Genomic DNA, 21,987 nt, shown 5'->3' with positions numbered 1-21,987 from the left:
ATAATTCATATACGGCTTCCAAAATTCTTACAAAATTTTGAAGTCATAGTGTTAACAGAACTGGGAACTTCTGAGATACTGAGGCAATGTGAAGACCCCCTTCAAACCCCGAGTCTTGTGATCAGTTCAGAAAAATTTCAGACATGTCACTCAGAGTAACAGGAATGAGTTTACTGAAGGGATATAGCAAAAGGGAAAGGGGACACTCTCAAAGGAGAGAATTGTTCCTCTCAGAGAGGAGAAGGAAGACATGCCTCTCCTGCACTTGGGTTTCATTGGGAATCTCAGAGAAGTTTCCAGTAAGTTCTGCCCAGGTCCACCTTTGGATTTTGACTGAGAACAGGGTGACATCAGACTTTGAAGTACTGACTGTCATGGCAACTCTGGGTCACTTTGGCCCATGCTCAGTGGTTACAATTGGATTTTGTTGTTATTTTAGAACCTGGGACTGAACTCAATGCACTTGACCACTGAGTCCATATCCCTAGACCTATTTTGTATTTTATTTACAAGGCAGGGTCTCACTGAGTTACTTACGCCCTTGCTAAACTGCGAAGCCTGATTTTGAACTCATGATCCTTCTGTCTCTGACTTCTGAATCCCTGGGATTATAGGTGTGCAGCATTGTGCCCAGCCCCTAATTTTATTCTTAACCACACATTCTTACATATTTTACATTTAGGAAGAACTATTGTTATCTTCCAGTGTTTCAGGATCTTAAGACAAGTGTCTCTTGGGTTCCTTCCATTAACATTATCTTGAGTCTGCATTTTTCCTGCAGTTAACAGGTAATTTGCTGAGGAATGTGATATATCCTGTCCACTTAGTCCAGGCAGGGCTGCAGGTCAATTGCTTCTTGGAAAATAAAACATGTTGGGGGTCAGCACAGTGAGCCCATTTTAGAGAATTTTTCTCTCAACTTTGTGTTCCCATCATTTCCAAATGTCTGTTTCCTAATGAGAAGAATTATTTTTAAAACTATCACTTAATACACTCAAAGTCCTGAAGAAAAATGTACATTGAAGTGTCATAAAGCTTTGGCCATCACTTGTATAATACACAGCAGGAAAGCATATATCCAACACATGGAACTCTAAGGACTTCTCTAGGCAACTGAATACAGTTTACTATTGCAATGTTCACTTTCTTTATTTTTGAAAACTAATTTCAAACTTCAGGAAATGTCTTGATGAATATAAGCACAAAGATTGAGGACTTATGCACATCTTTCTCTAATACAAATGTCTATGTAGCACCTAGAAAATTGTTTCCCTTTAGTTCACTTAGATTCTTAATTTAGAAATAATTTTGTCATTTTCCTAATGAATTCCTTCTTATTTGGGTGAAAATGTTTTAGTCCCAGACTAGGAGGCCTATAATTGTGGTTCTAGCACTTCCATATTTCTTTACTAAGGGTGTGCAATTCATTCTCTTTAAGGCATATAATGTTAAAGCATAGAAATGCAAATTATTAGTCTTGTGTTTTAAATTGTAAAGTAAAAAAAAATGAGTGAAAGGATTTTTAGTATATATTTTTAACTACTTACATCTCTTCCTTTATATTATTTTTATAGTAAATATTTGCAAGCTCCTAACATGAACACAAAGCAGTAGAAGATATAAAGAGCAAAAATCATACTCAAACTCCTTTCAGTTCACTTGCAGAAACAAGGATCAGAGTTCTTCCTCTGAATTGTACAAAAGAGAGGGAAGAATGCTGGAAAGTTCTTTCCATTAGTCTCATACATTGAATGAATTTATAACTCAAAATATTTGTTTACATTTGTGTCTATTATCATTCCAGATTTAGAGGATAAACAAATACATGGTTACCTCTATACCAGCTAGCTTACTATGAGGATATTTAAGATTTGGAATGAAGAAATGATTACACATAGTGTGTTCCCCACATTTTCTCACATTGTGTCATATATATTTTTATATGACACAATTTACAGATATGTAAATATAAGCAACATATATGTAAAAAACAGACTTATATACATATTTTACATGCACACATAGTAAATAAATACATAGGTTTATTAAACTACATGCACTTTTAAATAGATTTGCCTTCATTATTGAAAGTCCTTTCAGACACCAGGCATATGTGTATTTACATGACAATTTCCCAATAGCTGTAGGACTACAGCTTTAATCTTCCTTTTCCTGTTCAGTTTGACCCACTACATTATCAGAAACTGTGGCCAAAGCAGATATCTGACTCATTCACACCTACTAGGATTCAGAGTTTTCTTTCCCAACCCTACCAAATGTTCATTTTGTTGGAGGACTCCACTGCAGACCAGCCAAACCTCTGCCCAAAGTAAACCTGTTCCCATTTGGTTGTTTCTATCTTTCTTACATCTTCATCAGGTATGATTTTCTCTTTCTTGCTCAAAATGACTCACTCACAGTGACAGAATTACCTGACATGGAGCAAAGATACCTATAAGTTGGACTTCTTGCATGTCTATACTATCACAAGGAAGTGAAGTGAATTTCATTTTTGTTACAGAAGAATAGGGACTTTTGATGGGACTTTTGAGGATAGGGTCAATTAAATGAAGATTTTCTTTACTTAACACATAAGAAAATAGCAGTCATTCTCTGAAAGAATATTGAGAAGGGACTAACATGACCCACAGGAAAGTGCTGAATATGCAGAAAAACAATGTAGTACAGACTCTGCCCCAAACACCCTTTCATTCTGCATTGAAAGTTAGTGAGCAAGAAAGAGAAATTGTGTGAAAATTGTTATAATAAGGAAAGGCCAGAATTGTTTCCTGTCTACCCCAATGGTACTGGTGTTCTGAGGAATACTTCCCGAGAGGACACGAGTCTGAGTCTCCATACCACAGCTGCCTGACAGAACAGTAGAAAAATGTATGTTGCACGCGTCAAGGAGTACAAATTGTGTGTTTTTAATGAGTACCTATTAATTTGTACCTCTTGTATTAGTAGGCTGTCCTGATTTATAATTATAAACAGATCTATAAGCGTATTCTTTAAAAGAATCAAAGAATTTAATGTATACTTAATGAATATCATATCTTCATGACATAATTTGAAAGCAAGCATTTTCTACTATATCATTACTTGATCTTTCAAAGGATGCTTTTGGTTACTTTCTTCTTAGTAGACAGAAAATCTGATTTTATTCAAAGTTTAGAACCAAAAATGGTAATTCTCCATTCCACAAGCAGAGAAATGAATATTCTGCAAAGTCCAACCCTTGGCTAAATGATTTCTCCATTCACAATAAGGGATAATGACAGTATCAACATAAAAGTTAAAAGAATAGGTAAAAGAAGAAAAGAAAAAGGATGATTAGCAGACTAATCATGACCAATAAGAAAGGCTATTATGGTAGTGAAGTTTTGGAAACAAGTTTCACATCCACATTGGTGATTGTCAGATCTATGTGAATTCTAATTGTTCCAAAGAGCTTCCTTACCATTTGCTATTAGATTCCCAGAAATTTCTGTAATTTACAGGGATCAGATATTTGGAAAATGTATCAAAAATCTGAAAAATACACATTATCTTATTTATTGTATATTTTAATATAGCTAGATGTAAGGTTTTGGAAAGTTCCCAATATGAAGAATTCATAAATGCCTGAGGTGATACAGGCATTGTCATTACATATTATATATATGTATTGTACTATCACACCAATCTCCTCAAATTTCATAATTGTTATGAGAAAATCAGAATTTTACAAATTGTAGTAAAGGAGAAAAAATAAAAGTGCATTTTGCCATTTACTTTACAATAAAATTGATAAATTATGTAGAGACAAATAATTAAGGTGTACATAATATTTATAGTAGTTATTGATAAGACAAACACTGAAAGTTAATTACATACATAATATGGAAGAGTGATGTTAAAGCTTATACTTCTTTCATGTTATTACTTTCATTTTATCAAAGAATAATCAACTCCACTGTCATTCATTATGCAAATATATTTGGAAAATGAGGGCAAATGGTAAGTAATATTATTATTTTCTAGGAGGATGAAAACCTGTATATAATAGCATTAGAGTTCTCTAAATATGTGCCTTATATATACACTTAGTTGTATGAATAGAAAACAAAACATAACAAAACACTCATATTTATATGTGTTTGTTATCTACGACGGAACCAGGTCCTCCTGCATATTAAGGAAATGTTGAGACACTGAGCTATATCTACAGCCTTTAAAAAAAAATTAAATCAATTTAAATTTTGAACAATAAGGAGATTATTAGTAACTAATTTCCTTTTTCATAATATTTCAATATTTATAATAAACTTTTTAATTTTACTACAGTGTTACAGAATGAGGATGTCTTGTCATTATCACTGGTTAGTCAATAATAGAAAGATTTGTTACTCAATTATGTAAGTAATACACAAATTAAATAAATAAATTAATTAAATAATGAGAAAATATTTTGCACAACCTGGATGTAGGAAGATCTAGCGGAGCATCAGTGAGATTAAATATTGAATAAAATTGCCTACAGTACTAAAGTTCTTCTGAATCACATAGAATATCTGATGTACCGTATGAGTCACAGGAACACTGTATTCATCATGAGCAGATGCCATCAAGCTAAAATTATAATTTTGGACAATACTCTATAGATAATATAGGGCCTATAAGCTAAATATTATTTTATTTCAATTTTCCTTTAAACCTTTTTTTCAAACAAAATTTAATCACTGGTTAGTAAGCAAAATATACTAATTGGTTTGGGAGTATGTAGACATCATTTCACAGATGAAAACATAAAACAATAAATTGAAAATAAAAACAATAAGAAACATAAGAAAATAATTTTGACAAATCTCCAATAATTTTTGGATCCCCATTTCATATTTTGGGAGATACTTTATTGAACAAGCAGAATTATTCTTGTATAGAATATAAATATAGCAAGAATCAGAAACCACCTGTTAGGATAATTCCAGGAAGACAATTCCAGGAAGCATGTTCTTTTTCTTCAGGACTTCTTTAAAGATTAAAGTGAGATAATGAATTGTGTACCTAGATCTCTACTGGTGAAAAGCCTGGTGGAGCTCTCCCACCAGTGTGCATGTTTATCTGGCAGACAGAGTAAGGTGATAACAAGCATCTGTCAGGGTCAGTTCTACGCAGCAAAATCTACTTAAATCTCAGTTTTACAATGTGAATTCAAGGCAAACATGCCATAACTAAACAAGTAAAGAAATATGTTCATCAAACATGTAGACACAAATTTGTATGGAGAATCAATAGATCTGTAACTATTTCATAGAAATTCTAAATCATAATGCCAGGATCCTAAACTCCAGCAATTCTTAAACTCCCAAGGATAGCAAGGATTTAAGATGGAATTTATTATATTATTATTAAATTTAAATTATAGGGAATTTTAGAGAACAGAGAAGGGTAAGTAAAAATTCATCTGAAATGTACCTAATTTTACTTTTAGAGAAAGAAAGGACCAAGAAATGCACCATATTGCATCACATAATCCTCACCATCATATTATTGTGTAGTATTCTGTACAACAGAATCTTGCACCAAAAACAGGTTAGTAATAAATGTTTTTTTTGTTTTTTTTTTTTAGTAAAACCAGCACAATTTTTAAAAAGTCTTCACATAATGGCCCTTAAAAAAATCTAAAAACAAAACAAAACAAAACAAAAACCCATAAGATCTGCAAAGAGTATTCAGTGAAATTTGGCTTTTTAAAAATTTCCAGATAATTTCCTTGAAATAAACACAAGTGATCTAGCAGAACTACAAACAAGTACAAATAAAGATGAAATAAGATCCTATAGCATACTGTAATACAAGAATATATTTTAATTAATTATGAAAGTAGAAACTATCATATTATTTCATGGCAATATCACCTACATACAAGGTGTCCTAAATATCCACCTCACTACACTTATGTAAAAAGTTTTCATGACAATCTTAGCAAGTGTAAAAGCAGTAAGGAAGAAAAATTTTAGGACCATTTCAGCAGTTCTAAGGATCATTGTGATGGGGTTATGCAAGAGAGGAGAGACATTGTGCTTGTCAATGAATACAACAATAACAAAAAGGATTTATAATGAATATGCATGGTGGAGACCATGGAAAAAATATTAGTAAGAACAAACATTGGAGATCAAGGAGATTCTCATGAAAACAAAGTAACACTGTTCTGCTTTTTAGAAATTTTATTTATTCTTTTTAGTTATATATGACACTAGAATCTGTTTTGACATATTAGGCATACCTCGAGTATGATTTTCCATTCTTGTGGTTGAACATGGAGCACATAGGAAAGATATATCTGATTCATTCCACTATTTTTCCATTTCCCTCCCCACTCTTTTCCCCCAACTTCACCCTGTGCAATCCAATAAACCTCACCTCTCCATCCCCCATCTGCAACCCCACCAATTGTGAGTTGCAAATGAATATCAGAGAGAATATCGTACCTTTGCTTTTGAGGGATTGGCTTATTTCACTTAGCAGAATAGTCTCCAGTTTCATCCATTTACCAGGAAATGACATAATTCCATTCTTCTTTATGACTGTGTAATATTCCATTGTGTATATGTGCCACATTTTCTTTATTCATTCATCTGTTGAAGGGCACATAGGTTGGTTTCATAATTAGCTATTGTGAATTGAGGTATTATGGTATTATAAACATTTATGTGGCTTCATAAATATAGTGTGCTGATTTTAGGTCCTTTGGGTATATGCTGAGAAGTGGGATAACTAGGTCAAATTGTGGTTCCATTCCAAGTTTTCTGAGAAATCTCCATAATGCTTTCCATATTGATTGTACCAATTTGCAGTTTCACCAGCATTGTATGAGTGTACTTTTCTCCCCACATCCTTCCCAACATTTCTTATTACTTGCATTCTTGATAATTGCCATTCTGGCTGGAATGAGATGAAATCTCACTGTAGTTTTAATTTGCAATTCTCTAATTACTAGTGATGTTGAATATTTTTCATATATTTGTTGACTGATCATATTTTTTTTTGTATGAACTTTCTGTTCGGTTCCTTTGCCAATTTATTGATTGGGTTAGTTGTGTTTTTGGTGTTCCATTTTTTGAGTTCTTTATATGTCCTGGAGATTAATGCTCTATCTCAGGTACAAGTGGCAAAGATTTTTCCTCATTCCATAGGCTCTCTGTTCATGTTTTTGTTTCCTTTGCAGTGAAGAAACTTTTTAGTTTTATATTATCCCATTTACTGATTCTTGATTTTATTTCTTATGTTTTAAGAGTCTCATAACAAGGTTCTCACTGAACACAGAACACTGCTCAGACAACACGTGTAGAACGGTAGAAGGTAAGGAAAATGATACAATATCCATGGTTACCAGAGAGAAAAGGTTAAGAATTCTTGTTAGACTGATTTGCAGGAATCGAGCTAAAACTGAACTTTGCAAAAAAATAGCCGAGATTCAAACAGTCAGAATCTAGAAGAGAAAAGAGATCTAAAGATTCTTACCAGACTTTTTCAAGGACAGAATCTACATCAATACTCCCTTGTAGTCAATGAGGGAAAAAATCACTTCTTTCTCTGAACAATCTAAATTGATTTACTTATCTCATCCCTCGCTGTTGTTTTCTCAACCAGCTCTGTCCTAGGTTGAGACTGGTACCAGAGAATATTTGCTGAATGATGTTAGCAGTGAGATATTTAATGAAAAAAAATTCAATTAAAACAAAACAAAAAGTTTAATCATTGGTTGTTTGGTGTCTCATTTGTGAGGGAAGTCAATTGAGATCTCTAGTCTTCAGTCCAAATCACCATTGATGGAGTGAGGATGGGAATGGCCATCTGATAAATTTTCTGGTGTACAATTTGAATTTTTGGTGATGGTTTAGGTATCAATGTCACAGTCACAATTATTTCTAAGAGCAAAACCTGAAAGCATTCAACTTCAGTAGATGGAATATCTTTAGAGAGCCCAATAAGTATCTGCGAAGTCAGGATATAGTTCTCTATGGACAAAGTCAGGAGGCCTGGAGCAAATATGGACAGTTTTATTTGGTAGTTATATTCACATCTGGAAAGGAATTAGAATTGAAAATTCATTGAGTGTGGACACATGAAACTGTTAAATTTACATGTTAAAGCAGCACGAGATGATGTGCTATAACATTCCATTTTAATAAAATGTACCTACAATCCTTAAGCTCATTTATGATCAGTGATAATCTAAATAATGTTATTCTTGACAAAATGTGTCTCACTGCTTTGGATTTACAGGATTGTTATTTACATCAGTACATAAAGAATTGAAATTGACTACCTAGGGCTTTGTAAGTTTGCCTTGTTGAATCTTTTTGCTAGGAGTATAAGATGAAAATTCTAATCTCCTCTTAAGGCTGGGAAATCAAGTCAGTTGTCAGAGTTCACCTTTATTAGTTTTAGATTTGGGTAAATTCCTCTTTTGTTGCAGTCCCCAAGATATTTTTAGGTTCATAGACCAGGTGAGAAATACCTTGTGTATAAATGCAGATAGGAGAGAATCCTCATGGCTCTCTTATCATAAAATAATTTCTTGGTTTATTAAAAAAAACAAATACCATTAAGTTAAACTCATGTCGAAATTGCATAAATGCATAGTTACATTCTTTAATTAGTGTTTCAGTGGTTAATTTTTGTTTAAATGGGATAGATATGTAATTATCATATAGAAGGGAACAGTATATATCATGTTATCAAGCTGATATGAAGATTTTCAAAAACTGTTTGGGGGAAGATATACTATGACATCAGCAAAACTAGATATCATCTCAAGGTTTATCTTGTTAACCCTATGTAGCCAGTTAATACATACAGAACAAAAATTCAACCTTGTAACATACTTAATACTGATTGTTAAGAAACACAACTTTGTTTATTAAACCAATATCAAACTAATCTTTTTTACTAAATATTTTATTCAAATCATGTGAATATGAAGTATGTTTAGATTTCTTTTTTCTCCTATATTTCTAGATGTTTGGTTAGATCTAATATCTACATATGCTGATTTACTCTAAGTCACTGTGAATAGAAATCTCATGAATTTCATAAAAAGGGCACTTTAGTTTAGGAAATATCACATATACATAATACATATTTACATAAATAAATAACTGCATAAACATGAACAGACACCTTCACAGATCCTAAGGCCTTCATTCTAAAATTTCAGCCAGGGATTAGAAAACAGTATAGTACAAAACTTAATGCTTTACACCTGTAATGGTTAATTTGAATTGTCAACTTGATTGGATTAAGAGACAGCAAGGATTAAGAGGCTAATGTGTGTGTGTCAGGGTGTGTCTAGGAATGATTGGCATGTGGGATAGCCAACTAAAATGGAGACCCTTCCTAAGAATGGGCAGCATCATCTAATAGGATGATGGATTTGATAGAATAAAAGTTAGGAGAATAAGGAAGCAGCCGCAGATGCAAGCTTGATTCTTCTTGAATGGGTTCTTGATTGCTCCTGCAATTATCTGAGGATATCAGACTCTCATGTCTTCACTCTTCCAAAGCAGTATCTGCCAGTGGTTCTCCGGAGGCCTTCAGTCTTGGACTAGGGTAGCACCATTGATTCCTTGTGTTCTGGAGCTTCACATTTTTGGATTGCATAGCTACTTGCTCTTCCAGCTTTCCAGCCTGCAAACTGTAATTCTGTATTATCCAGCTTCTGGTCATGTAAGCTAACCTAATATGTTCCCTTTATATAATTATACTACCTGTGATTCTGTTTCTCTAAAGAACCCTCACTAAAACAATCATCATATAATATTTCATCCAAACTGTGTTTTTGATAAAAAAAAAAGTAACAAGTTGAAATGACTTACTTAATATGCAGTAAGATTTTGAACTAATATTTTTGAAGAAGGCTTTTAATATTTATTTTCTCTTTGCATAAAGGGCCTATCTTATGGTGGCTGAGTATTAGGCTGAGGAGAGAGACATCTTTTGCCCTCTAGTGTATAACATATTTAATTTATTTCTAGTTAGTTTTTTTTTTCTCCATTCAAATTCAAATAGTTGCCTCTAGGGGATGCTGAGTCTCTTAAATGCTCTCAGTTGAGCCAAAAGAATAGTGACTGGAAGAATCTGAAAGCTGAAGAGGGAATTATAAAGGGTGGCCAGGGGCACAGAGTGAGAGAACTAGTATGACCTCAAAAAGCAACATATCAAAGGGTGTGAGGAGCTGAGGGGAACTATGAAGGTAGAAAAAAGAGCAAAAGGAGGAAGTGGTGATGCAAAGCAAGAGGTTTTAGGGAAGCCAGTGTGGGTGATCATAGGTTTTGAAGAGAAACGTGCACACATCTGACCACAGTCTCAGTAGTGAAGTTTTAGATAATAACTAAGTATCCAATATGAATTTGTAGATAGGCTGTTTGTCATATACGTATATCTTCTATAACTTATGTTCCTGGGACTTTGCTTACCTATGAATCTTAGGAAATAGTGGCACTGTGCCTAAACCCAAATGAAATTTAAATATATTACACTGTTCAAAGATCATTAAAAAGACAAAACATTCCATGTATATTCAGTATCTAGAGAAACAGGAAATAGAAATATGATAGTCAAGACAGAGCCTGGAGAAAAGAGAATTGTGTCCAATTTATATAATTTCTTGGTTTTGCAGAGTAGTAGTGTTCTGGAATTGTTGGCATTAGGATATAAATATATGTAACATTACTGACCTATGTACCTCACAAAGGTTAAAATTATATATTTATGTTATGTGTATTTGAGTTTAATTTTCAAAAGAGCCGCTATTCTAGTATGTCCTGAAAATATTTATTTTTTCTTTCCTTATGTGTTTAAACCAGTCATTAGTCTTTGCTCTGCTCTTGGATTTGTGATGGTGCAAATTCTCTCCTTCATAGGAAATAGAAAACTCTGTCTAGAGCTAGGAGAGATTGAGTTGTGGTGTTTTCACTGGGTCCAATGGTTGGAAACATGACCAAAGAAAAAACTGTTTGATTGTATGAGATGATTGCATGAGACTTTGCCTAGATTCCACAAAGGTTAGATAAGATGACCTAATGGTACAGAAGTATGGAGAGAGTCTATTGAACTGTCTATAGGGTCTGATAACAGAAATTTCCTTGCAAAAGGGGAATTCTTGTGATATCTTTAATTTGTCTCAGCATTCAATTTCACTACCAGATAAACATGAAAACTGCTAAAATAATGGAAAATTTATATGTGATTTAAAAAATTTGGCATTAACACTGTGCTAAGAAAGAAATACATTTAACAGGTTCAGTGTGAAAATTGATATTATGTTGATATGCCAGATACACAGGAAATTCCCAAATTATTTATTTTAAGAAAGGATGCCCTCTTGTACCATGCAGGACACCTGAGGACAGTGTACATATGAATGAAGTTACATTTTAATAAGCACTAGCACAATGATGACATGTAAGTATTAAACAGAGAAATTACATCCCACATATTGTTATGGCTGTTTACCAGTGAGGAATCCTTGCTTTCCAGAATGCTGAAGTATAACACCAGAGAAGCAGGCCAAGGCTAGTTTAGAGTGGAAAGTAGAAGATTTATTAAAGGACAGTAGAAAAGACTTCTCCCCAAAGGAAGAAGAGGACCCAAGAGGTAGAATGGATGGAAGGCGAGGTCTTCCCTCTTTTATAGCTAAGGTCTTCTTTCAGTTTTCCCCACATTCCTGTCACATTCCTGTCCTTTGTTCTCTGTTATCTTGCAGTGATGGAATGTAGGTGGGAAGGCCCAAAGGTTGGGGGACAGGTAAGAACCATATGTTGAATTGGACAACCTACCAGGCACGTCCTTAAGCCACATTAACCTCACTCCCCACTGGCACCAAGGCCAAATTTGGGGGCCAACAGAGGTGAGGCAAAGAACCTCACCTCCCCACTGGTGCATAGGCCTATCCACAAGTATGGCTATATGCTGGACCGGTAGTCAGTGACGGGTATGATCCAATTGCAGTGGTATCAACTGAAGACAGGAGGCTGATGCCTAGAGGTCAGTTTTCCGATGACGGGTAAGAACCATATGTTGAATTGGACAAACCTAACAGGCACGGTCCCTAGCCACATTGCTTGTTGCTTAATTAAACAGAAGGGGGGACATGCTAAGAGTCAGCCAAGTATATGATGCATGGCATTTTTGGTTGAAAGGTGACGCCAGCTAGCCATGGAGATGATATGATTATGTTAAGATTTGCATTCATATGGATATTGGACTCCTGCTGTTCACCTGGGCCTGCTACAGGACTCCTGGAGAGTTCCCATTGGTTGGGGAAGTACAGTAGGAGGGAGTTCCGGGAGAACGCCACGTGGGTGGATTGGAGATATTCCCAGGGGCTTACAGAACATTGGCGGCAGTTTCAAAAAATAAAGTTTGTTCCTGCTTGAGTGGCTCGTGATTTTGTGCCTAGCCAGACTGCGGCACAGCTCAGGTGAGCAGCTTTTGCTTTTGCCTCTGCACTTTGTTTCTGTCTCCTTTTATTTTATATTTTTACAGATGACCAAGAAGATATGTTAAAGAATGAAGAGTTTCTTCCATAAAGAGTGATAGGAAGTTTAAATTTCCCCATGTTGAAGAGTAAAACTCTACCTCTTCCATTCACCAAATAGTTAATCAATTCAAAAATAGAATAAAAATGTAAATGTGAGCACCCCAAGAATAAAACTACTGAAAGAAAAGTTTCAAAAATTTGGTTTGGGCAAATGATTATGGACTCTAACCCAAAACTAAAAGAGAAAATTGAAAATTGAATCAGCAAAGGAAAGAATCTGGAGAGTTAAGAGAAAAACATATGGAATGAGAGAAAATATTTGCAACCATTTATCCAAAAAAAAAAAAAAATATATATATATATATATGGTATAAATGTATGTGAATATATATTATACACACACACATACACACACACACACTAATATATGTATGTGTGTGTATATATATATATAATATATATATATATATATATATATATATTATATATATAAATATATATTATATATCATATTATTATAACATATATATATATATATATATATATAAATATATATTATTATAAACACATTATATATATTAACCTTAGTTATTCATATGTGAATGGGAATGTATGCTGATTCCATAGCTTTGCTATTGTGCATATTACTATAATACCAACAGTCCTTTGGAAATCTCTTGTATACTGACTTCAAATCCTTTGGATGCATGCCTTGAAGTGGAATACCTGGAGAATATGATAGTTCTATTTTTAGTTTTTGGGTGAATCTCCATCCAGTTTTCCATAGAGGCTATTGAACATTTCATTCCACCAAGAGCACATGAGCATTTTTTCTTCTTCACACCCTTTTTGGCTTTTGTTATTTTGTTGTTCTTGTTGTTTTGATAGCTGCTGTTCTGACAGGGTGATGTAGAATCTCAATGTACTATTGATTTGCATGTCCTTATGGCAAAATATGTTCAGGTCATTTGTTGTTGATTTGAACTTCTTTTTAGAAGTATCTGTTCAGATCTTTTGCACATTTGTTGTTTCTATGACCTGTTCTTTTGTTGAACACTTTTTTGACTTGTTTATATATTCTGTATATTAATTTTTCATCAGATGAATAGCTTAAAAAGATTTTGTACTATTTTAAGGTGGCTCCTTTGCTCTCAATTGTTTCAATTGTTGTGCAGAAGCTTTCAGATTTGATGTAATCCAATTTGCCATTTCTTACATATACTTCCCAAGCTCTGTAGTTCTATTCAGAAAATTGTTGCCTGTATTCCTATGTTATGAAATGTTTCCACAATGTTTTCCACTAAGCTCCAAATTTTCAAGTCAAACATTAAATCACTTGATCAACTTTTTGGTAATTTTCTACAGAGTGAGAGAAGGAAATCTACAATTAATTGTCTACAAGTAGATATTCAGTTTTCCCAGTTTCCCAATTTTTGAATCTGTCTTTGCCCCAGTGTATATTTTTGGAACCTTGACCAGGAATCTGTTGATTTTAGATGTTCAAGTTTATTTCTGCATTTTCAATTATATTCCATTGACTACAGTCTGTTTTATACCAATATTATGCTATTTTGTTAATATGGCTCTCTAGTACATTTTTGATAAATTCAGCTTTGGCTCTTTGTCTCAGGATTTCCTTGGCCATACAGTCTTTCATATGCCTTACCTACTTCTGTGAAGAATATCATTGGCATGTTGATGGAGATTTCATTGAATCTTTGGATGTCTTTTGGTTATATGATCATTTTACCAATATTAGTTCTCCCAGTTAAGGAATATGGGCAGTCTTTCCAATCTCTGCAAACTTCTTCAATTTCTTTGTTTCTTTGTTTTACAACTTTTATTTCAGAGGCCTTTCACAGATTTTGTTGGGTTAATTCCCAGATTTATTTTATTTTGAAGTTCTTGTGAATATGACTGCTCTGATTTCTTTCTAAATTAGTTCAACACAGGTTTATTTAAAAAGCTACTATTTTTTTATGTTCATTTTATATCCACATACACTTCTAAGTTTATTATTTCTAAGAGTCTTATTGAAATGAGAAGTGTCTTCTAAGTATAGAATCAAATCATGTTAAGGAGAAATAATTGCTCTTGTACCTTTCCTAATTGTATACCCTCTCCTATTCCCAATAGCCTGAGTGACATGCCTCAATATTAAAGTACTATTCTGAATAAGAATGGTGACATTGGACAGCCATGATGTGTTCCTAATTTATAGAAAATACTTTCAGTTTTTCCTGATTTAGTATCTTGCTGGCTGTGGATTTAACACACCTAGCTTGTATTATGTTGAGATACAAGCATTCTATACCAACTTCCTACATGATTGTTTTAGGAAGAGATATCAAACTATGAAGGTTTTTTTTTTTGTGTGAAGATGATCATTTGATTTTTGTCCTTAGTTGTACTCATGCGCTGTATTACTTTTTTTGACTTGCATTTATTGAAGCATTCTTTCATTCCTTGATATGAAATGAAGCCAACTTGATCATGGTACATGATATTTTACTATGTTATTAGAGAATTGGATTGGTGAGCATTTCATTGAAGATCTTACATCTATATTCAGGGAAGATTTTGGTTTATAATTTTCTCTGTATCATTATCAATTTTGATAGCAGCAAAATATGGATCTTTCAGAATGAGTTTGGAAGGATTTCTTCCCTATTTATTATGTGGAATGACCTCTTCAAATCTGGAAAAATTAGTAACAAATCTGTTCATTTTTAGGGATTTTTTTGTTGGCAAACGTTGTGGCTACTTTAGTCTCACTACTCACTGTTGACTGCACAGAATTTGTAAGGCTTTGTCTCAAGAATGCTTGGTCATATGTGTGTCAGTATGTCCATTTAGTTTACAATTTCCAATTGATTGGGATATAGTTTTTCAAATTATTCCCTAATGATCATCTGATTTTCAGTGATTTGGAGTACAATATCCACCGTTTTGCATCTGATTTTACTCATGTGGCTCTTTCTCTTTCTTTGATCTCTTTATCAAATAATTCAGCTCTCATCTTTTTGATTCATTTTTTCCACTTGTATAGTGTTTGACTTGTCTTCATAGTTCTCAGATCTTAAAATGCATCTAATTAGGTTTTTTTTTTCAGAACAAATTTTTTTAACCTAGGCTTTCATAGCTCATATAGAATAGTTTTTGCTCTTTTTTTCACATTTTCTGTTACATTGTGTTTCTCTTTGCATTTAAATTGATATATTGTTTTAAATACAGCCTTGATTCCTTAATGATCCACAGTTGTACAATACTGTGTTGTGCAATCTCCATGCATTTTCTCTATCTTTTTTTTTTTCCATTTTATCTTGCTCTTGATTTTTACTTTAATTCCATTAAGGTCTGATAAATTAGAAAAAAGTTTCAAATTATTGAACAATTCATTCAATAATTTGCATTCTTCATGACCTAAATTCAACCAGTTTAGGGAAACATTTGACTATATGTTACAAAGAATGTGTATTCTACAGCTAGTGGATGAAATACTCTATATCTATTGGTGAAGTTCAATTGGTGTGAATTAATTCTGAAGATTTTTATTTGCTTTTTTGTTGGGTTATTGAAGAAAGAGAGGCTATGAAGGCACCCATTACCCTTGTATTGGAGCCTATTTCTCCCTTTGTGTCCTTCTAAGTTGCTATAGTGCTGAATGTCCAGGGTGTAATGTTGAGCCCTCCTTAATCTCCAGTAATTGAGGCTGGGTCATGAACTAGAGGCTTTTTATCTCCCCTGTTCCATAAGTGGAATTACCTGTCAGTGTTACAGCAGGGCTAGAATACAGCAGGAATAAATTTTTCTTGATATGGCTGTGCGCAATTTCACAGCAAGGTCTAAATCCAATGCCCTCATTTTGCTGGGAATGAACCCAAGCTCCAGCCAGAAAGAAGAAAACAAACCAGAGTAACAATCACAAAACAAACCAAAACAAAAAAACAGATTTATAAATACATTATTAATGCAGTAAGAATGAAAACGTCACAGTGCAAATAAGGGAAAGGGCAGAAATATTGTAGAAAAAGCTAAATTTTAAAAATTAAAAAAAACAAAAATTTAAAAAAAGATTGGGAAATTAAAGAGTAAAATATATGTCTACTCTGGAGTTCAGTTCATTTCCAGAATGAATACCCAGAACTACCATTAGTCCTGATGAATTTCAGCATGATGTGTGCTGGGCAGATACTCAAGCAATGCAACTGGGGCTATTGCAAATTACCAAACTGTGGCATAGACCTGCATTGTGGGCAAAGCTAGGAGACCATTGAGTTCTTCACTCAAGGATAAAACATCACTGGGAACTAGTGATATGCCAATACTGGTCAGGATCCATTACGACCTGGTCCTTTAATATGAGTTTTTCATTGCTTAACAGTGAGAGTGGGGACACCAACCATAGTGATTTACACAGACCATGTTCCCCATTCATTAAATTCTCAGAACATTTGTAAAAGATCCTCCCCTTTACCAAGACTGTCTCTTGTAACTGCCTCCCATCCTGTCATACAGCAAGTGTCCCCAGGTACCCAGTATTAGTAATGCTTCTTGTTTTCTGATCCAAGAGTAGTTACTTCATAACAATTGTGCCCTTTTAAAGATGGCTCCTGGTAACACCCTAAGAAATGATAAGATCTATATTAAAATCTTCTGTATAGCTAGTTTTTATGCAGAAAAAGGCATTTTGAAATCTAACTCTTGCATTGGATATAAAATTTATAAGAACTCTAAGTTTCCTCTGCAATTAAGATTACTAGTTTGTGGTTATTATCTGTTTGCCTGCTATCTCCCAGTTTAACTGGTGCTTGCATGTCAGTTTTCCCTGCCCCTTCTTAGGAGCTGGGATTGCACTTGCAGATTGTTTTATACCTTTTTGTAAAATGCCTTCAGCTCCTAAGTGGTTGCTGTTTTCCCATCACAACTTCTTAGATTCCTGCTTGTCTCCTCAGTATAGTCTCTCCTTTTGTTTATGTGAGTTTTCTCACTGATTGTCTTTACAAGTGAACATCTTATGAGGGCATCTGTGACATTATAAAAACTAAGTATTGTGTTTATAGTCTGGAAAACTCTGGCAAGGTAACTCACATCCTTAAAGATTAACATTCCAAAATAGAAGTTACGACTTTCCTGGCCTCCTCAGGGGAAAAACTTCTTATCTTGTGTACCTCTTAATCTAAAATTACTGGTTTCTCTCATCATCATGATATTCATAGATATGTTTCAGATGCTACTACATTCTTTTGTATAAATCTCATTCTGGTACTCATGTCTTCTTGTTTCTCTCATAGAAGCACCCAACTCCCAGATGATTTTACAACCTATTCTTTCTTTTCTTTTTCTACCCTCCTCTTCGTCCTCCTCCTTCTCCTCCTCCTCTTCCTCATCCTCCTCATCCTCCTCCTCCATCCTTCCTCTTCTCCTCCTCCTCCTCTTCTTCCTCCTCCTCCTCCTTGTTATTTGGGTTCCACGGATTGAACTCAAGGGCACTCAACCACTGAGCCACATCCCTAGCCCTATTTTGTATTTTATTAGAGACAGGGTCTCACTGAGTTGCTTAGCACTTCACTAAATTGCTGAGACTGGCTTTGAACTCGAAAACCTCCTGCCTCTGCCTCCCCGAATCACTGGGATTACAGATGTGCACCACCATGCCCAGCTAACTACCTGTTCTTTCTAAATTAGACTGTTACAGAAACCCAGCAACCTCCCTGAATCATTCCTAAAAGGGAAACCTGAACTTCTTGCCCCATGTTGCCTCTGAAAAGCCTGAAGCAGCCAGGGCAGTCATTGTCAATTTCCTGTTAAACCAGTAAGGGTTTCATTAATCAGACTGGGGGGAATGAAACAAAGACAATGGGCAGATAGTGTAGATAATGTATGATTAGGTCAGGCAGATGAGGTTTAATTCAAAAGTAAACATAATGATGATATCTCCAGAACACTTCCCTCTCTTTGCAACCTGTTCCCAAGAATACCTGGTCTCATAAGAATTGTTCCTCCCAGCAAGGAATTGTTAATGAATATCCCTGCCTCTGGTCATTTCCACCTTTTGGTCAACATATGGGCAAATTAAGAGGAAAAAGGGGCATGGGAAGGCAGGAAACCTAAAATCAACAAATGGGCAGAACACCCATACTCCATCTGGTACCAGTTCTGTCTGACACCCCCCCCCCAAGGATCTCTCACTCTCTCTCTCTCTTCCTCTCCCTCTCTCTCTCTCTCTCTCTCTCTCTCTCTCTCTCTCTCTCTCTCTCTCTCTCTCTCTCTCTCTCCCTCTCTTTCTTTGTCCCATTCTTTAAAGAAAACTTCTCCTTTCCTCGCCATTTCTCAGGTTTTTGATCTTTAACATAGGGGAATAAGAATGTGATCCTGATTTTTCAAGATTGGTTTCAAAAGCATGCAGTAAAAGGAAGCCATATTTTAAAGAAAAATTAAATCCCCCTTTAGCAGAAAACATAATCCTACATATAAAATGCTTTAGAAAATTTTGGATAAAAATCTTGTTTAAAGAAGAAAAACAGCAAGTTTCCAGAATAAAGGATTACTACACAAAGACGAGTTATATTTTACCCTATTTGTAATGAAGAGTTTCACATGCATTTAAGGCAACCATCCCATTGAAAATACAACAGAAAGGAATAAAGTACTATTATGGTTTGTATGTAAGCTAGCCCCCAAAAGCTTACATGTGAGACAATATAAAAAGTTTCAGAGGAGAAATGATTGGGTTATAAGAGTCATAAACCAATCAATAAATTTATCCCCTGGTAGGGATTAACTTAATAGTAACTGAAGTTGCATGGTGTGGCTGGAGGAGGTGGGAGTAGGGGCATGGTTTTAGGTATGTATTTGTTTCTGTAGAGACTGTCTGCCTTCTCATTATGATAAGAGCTTCTTCCCTTTGCCACACTCTGCCACCATGATGTTCAGCCTCACCTCAAGCCCCAAGAAATGGAGCCAGCCTTTTATGGACTTCTGAAAGTGTGAGCACTTAAAGTTTTCCTCCTCTACAAATATTCTGGTCAGATCTTTTGAACTATGAAACTACAGAAATTAAAGGAGGTACAGTATGGATGTACAATAGATTATAGAACCTAGAAACCACACAGATTTGGATTAAATGATTTTTAATTTGTTCTAATTATTTATACATGAGAGTAGAATGCATTTTGACACATCATACATATGGTATATAATTTATCATTCTTCTGGTTGTACAATTTGTAGAATCATACTGCTTTTGTAATCATATATGTACACATGGTAATAATATTGAGTTCATTATGCTATCTTTCTTATCCCCATGCCCCCTCTCACTCCTTTATTCCCCTCTGCCTATTCCAAAGTACCTCTATTTTTTTCCAAGCCCCCCCTATTGTGAATTAGCATCCACATATGAAAGAAAACATTGCACATTTATTTGTTTGGTATTGGCTTATTGAAATTAGCACAATATTCTTCAGCTACATCCATTTATCTGTAAATTTCATAATTTCATTCTTCATTTAGGTTGAGTAATATTCCATTGTGCATCCATACCACATTTGCCTTAGCCATTCACTTGTTGAAGGACATCTAGCTGGGTTCCATATTTTGGCTATTGTGAATTGAGGTGCTAAAAATATTGATGCTGCGGCATCTCTGTAGTATGCTGATTTTAGTTCCTTTGGGAATAGATCCAGAAGTGGGATAGCTGGGTCAAATGGTGATTCCATTCTAAGTTTTCTGAGTAAACGCCATACTGATTCCTATAATGGTTGCATCTATTTGCAGTCCCAATAGCAATATGTTAGGATATGCTTTCCCATATCCTTGCCAAAATTTATTGTTGCTTGTATTCTTTTTTTTCTGCCTATGCTCTTTTTATTTATTTATTTTTAATTTGTTCAAATTAGTTATACATGACAATAGAATATTCTTTGATACATCATACATAAATGGAGTATAACTTCTTATTCTTCTGTTTGTGCATGCTGTGGAATCATACCAGTCATGTAGTCATATATGCACATAAGGTACTAATGTTTGATTCATTCTGCTCTCCTTTCTACTCCCACATCCCTTCCCTGCCCTTAACTCTTTCTGCCTAATATTAAAGGACACTATGAGATGAACAGAAAAATGAATAATATTTGCAAATCATACATTTGATAATGTATTTGCATCAAGAATACATAAAGTTAGCAACTAAAAATTAAGAATATCACTAAAGAAAAAAAAATGACCAAGTGATCTGAATAGACATAACTCCAAGAAAAATATTCAAATGGCCAATGGACACCTAAAAATAACATTGGAAGTATTAGAAGGAAATTCAGAACAGAACCATAATGAAGTATCTCCCTACAGCACCAATAAAATGGTTATAATAAAAATAATAATAAAATGTTGGCAGCGATGTGAGATATTAAAATAGTCATGCAATGCTGGTTAGAATAGAAATTGGTTCAGTCACTAGAGTACAGTCATACATACTCTCAAAGGTAAAACATAAAATTTTCATAAGACCTCAAAATTTTACTTTGACCTATATACCAAATAAAAATGAAAACATATCCAAATAAAACTATTACATACATATTAATAAATACAATTAATTATAGTAGCCAAAGGCTGTGAAAAAACTAGTTTGCAAAAATTTAGGAATGAACAAACAAATGTAATATCTTTTACTCCATGAATTGTTATTTGGCTTTGATAGAAAAAACACACAAATGTTAACATGAAGTTAAAGTAATAATTCTATGGAATAAGGCACTGGGCTGACTCCCACATGCTTTTTTAAAAAAAATAAATAATTACAACACTGCCTGGTTTAAATCAATACAGTATGTTACATTCCTCAGCAAAGAAGCTCTTATCTGCCAGAGAAATGCAAGCCCCAAAATGCCAATAATTGTACCAATTACTCTATGGGGAGTGACATGTTCTTTTATTTACCCTAAGAAAGACCGGATTACAAAACATAGGGAGATAAGGATATTTACCTGTAACCTGAAAATCTGTTTAGGAACAGGGTGTATTTAGAACAGGTCAACATGGTCCAAAGTGACCTAGAATTCCCTGGGAAGTTAAATTGCACAGTGAGAATTAAAAAGTCTGATATCATCCTGCTGTCTTTTAAAAGTCAAAGGTAGACCTGGGCAGACACTTCTGGAAAATTCCCTGGATGTCCTAAAAACTGGAGGGCAGGAAGGGCATGCTGTCTTTCTCTTGAAAGGACCACTCACTTCCTTGAGTGTGTCCTCTTTTCTCTTTTCCAGTCCATTCAATTAAATCCTGCTTGCTACCTTAGCAACATGTCTAAAACACCCTGGCATTACCACAGAAATAGGATGAGAAGGACTTCTATGGCTGCCTCAGCTCAGTGGCATAGCTCATGCCTTGTCGCAGAATAAAAAGGAATGAAATCTTAACACATGCCACAATGTGGACGAACCTTTAAGACA

This window comes from Marmota monax, unplaced genomic scaffold, assembly GCF_021218885.2.
Source record: "Marmota monax isolate L192 unplaced genomic scaffold, Marmota_monax_Labrador192_F-V1.1 WCK01_AAM20220418_F8-fsc00132, whole genome shotgun sequence".
In the NCBI taxonomy this organism is placed as follows: Eukaryota; Metazoa; Chordata; class Mammalia; order Rodentia; family Sciuridae; genus Marmota; species Marmota monax.
Note: the sequence above shows the minus strand (reverse complement) of the source record.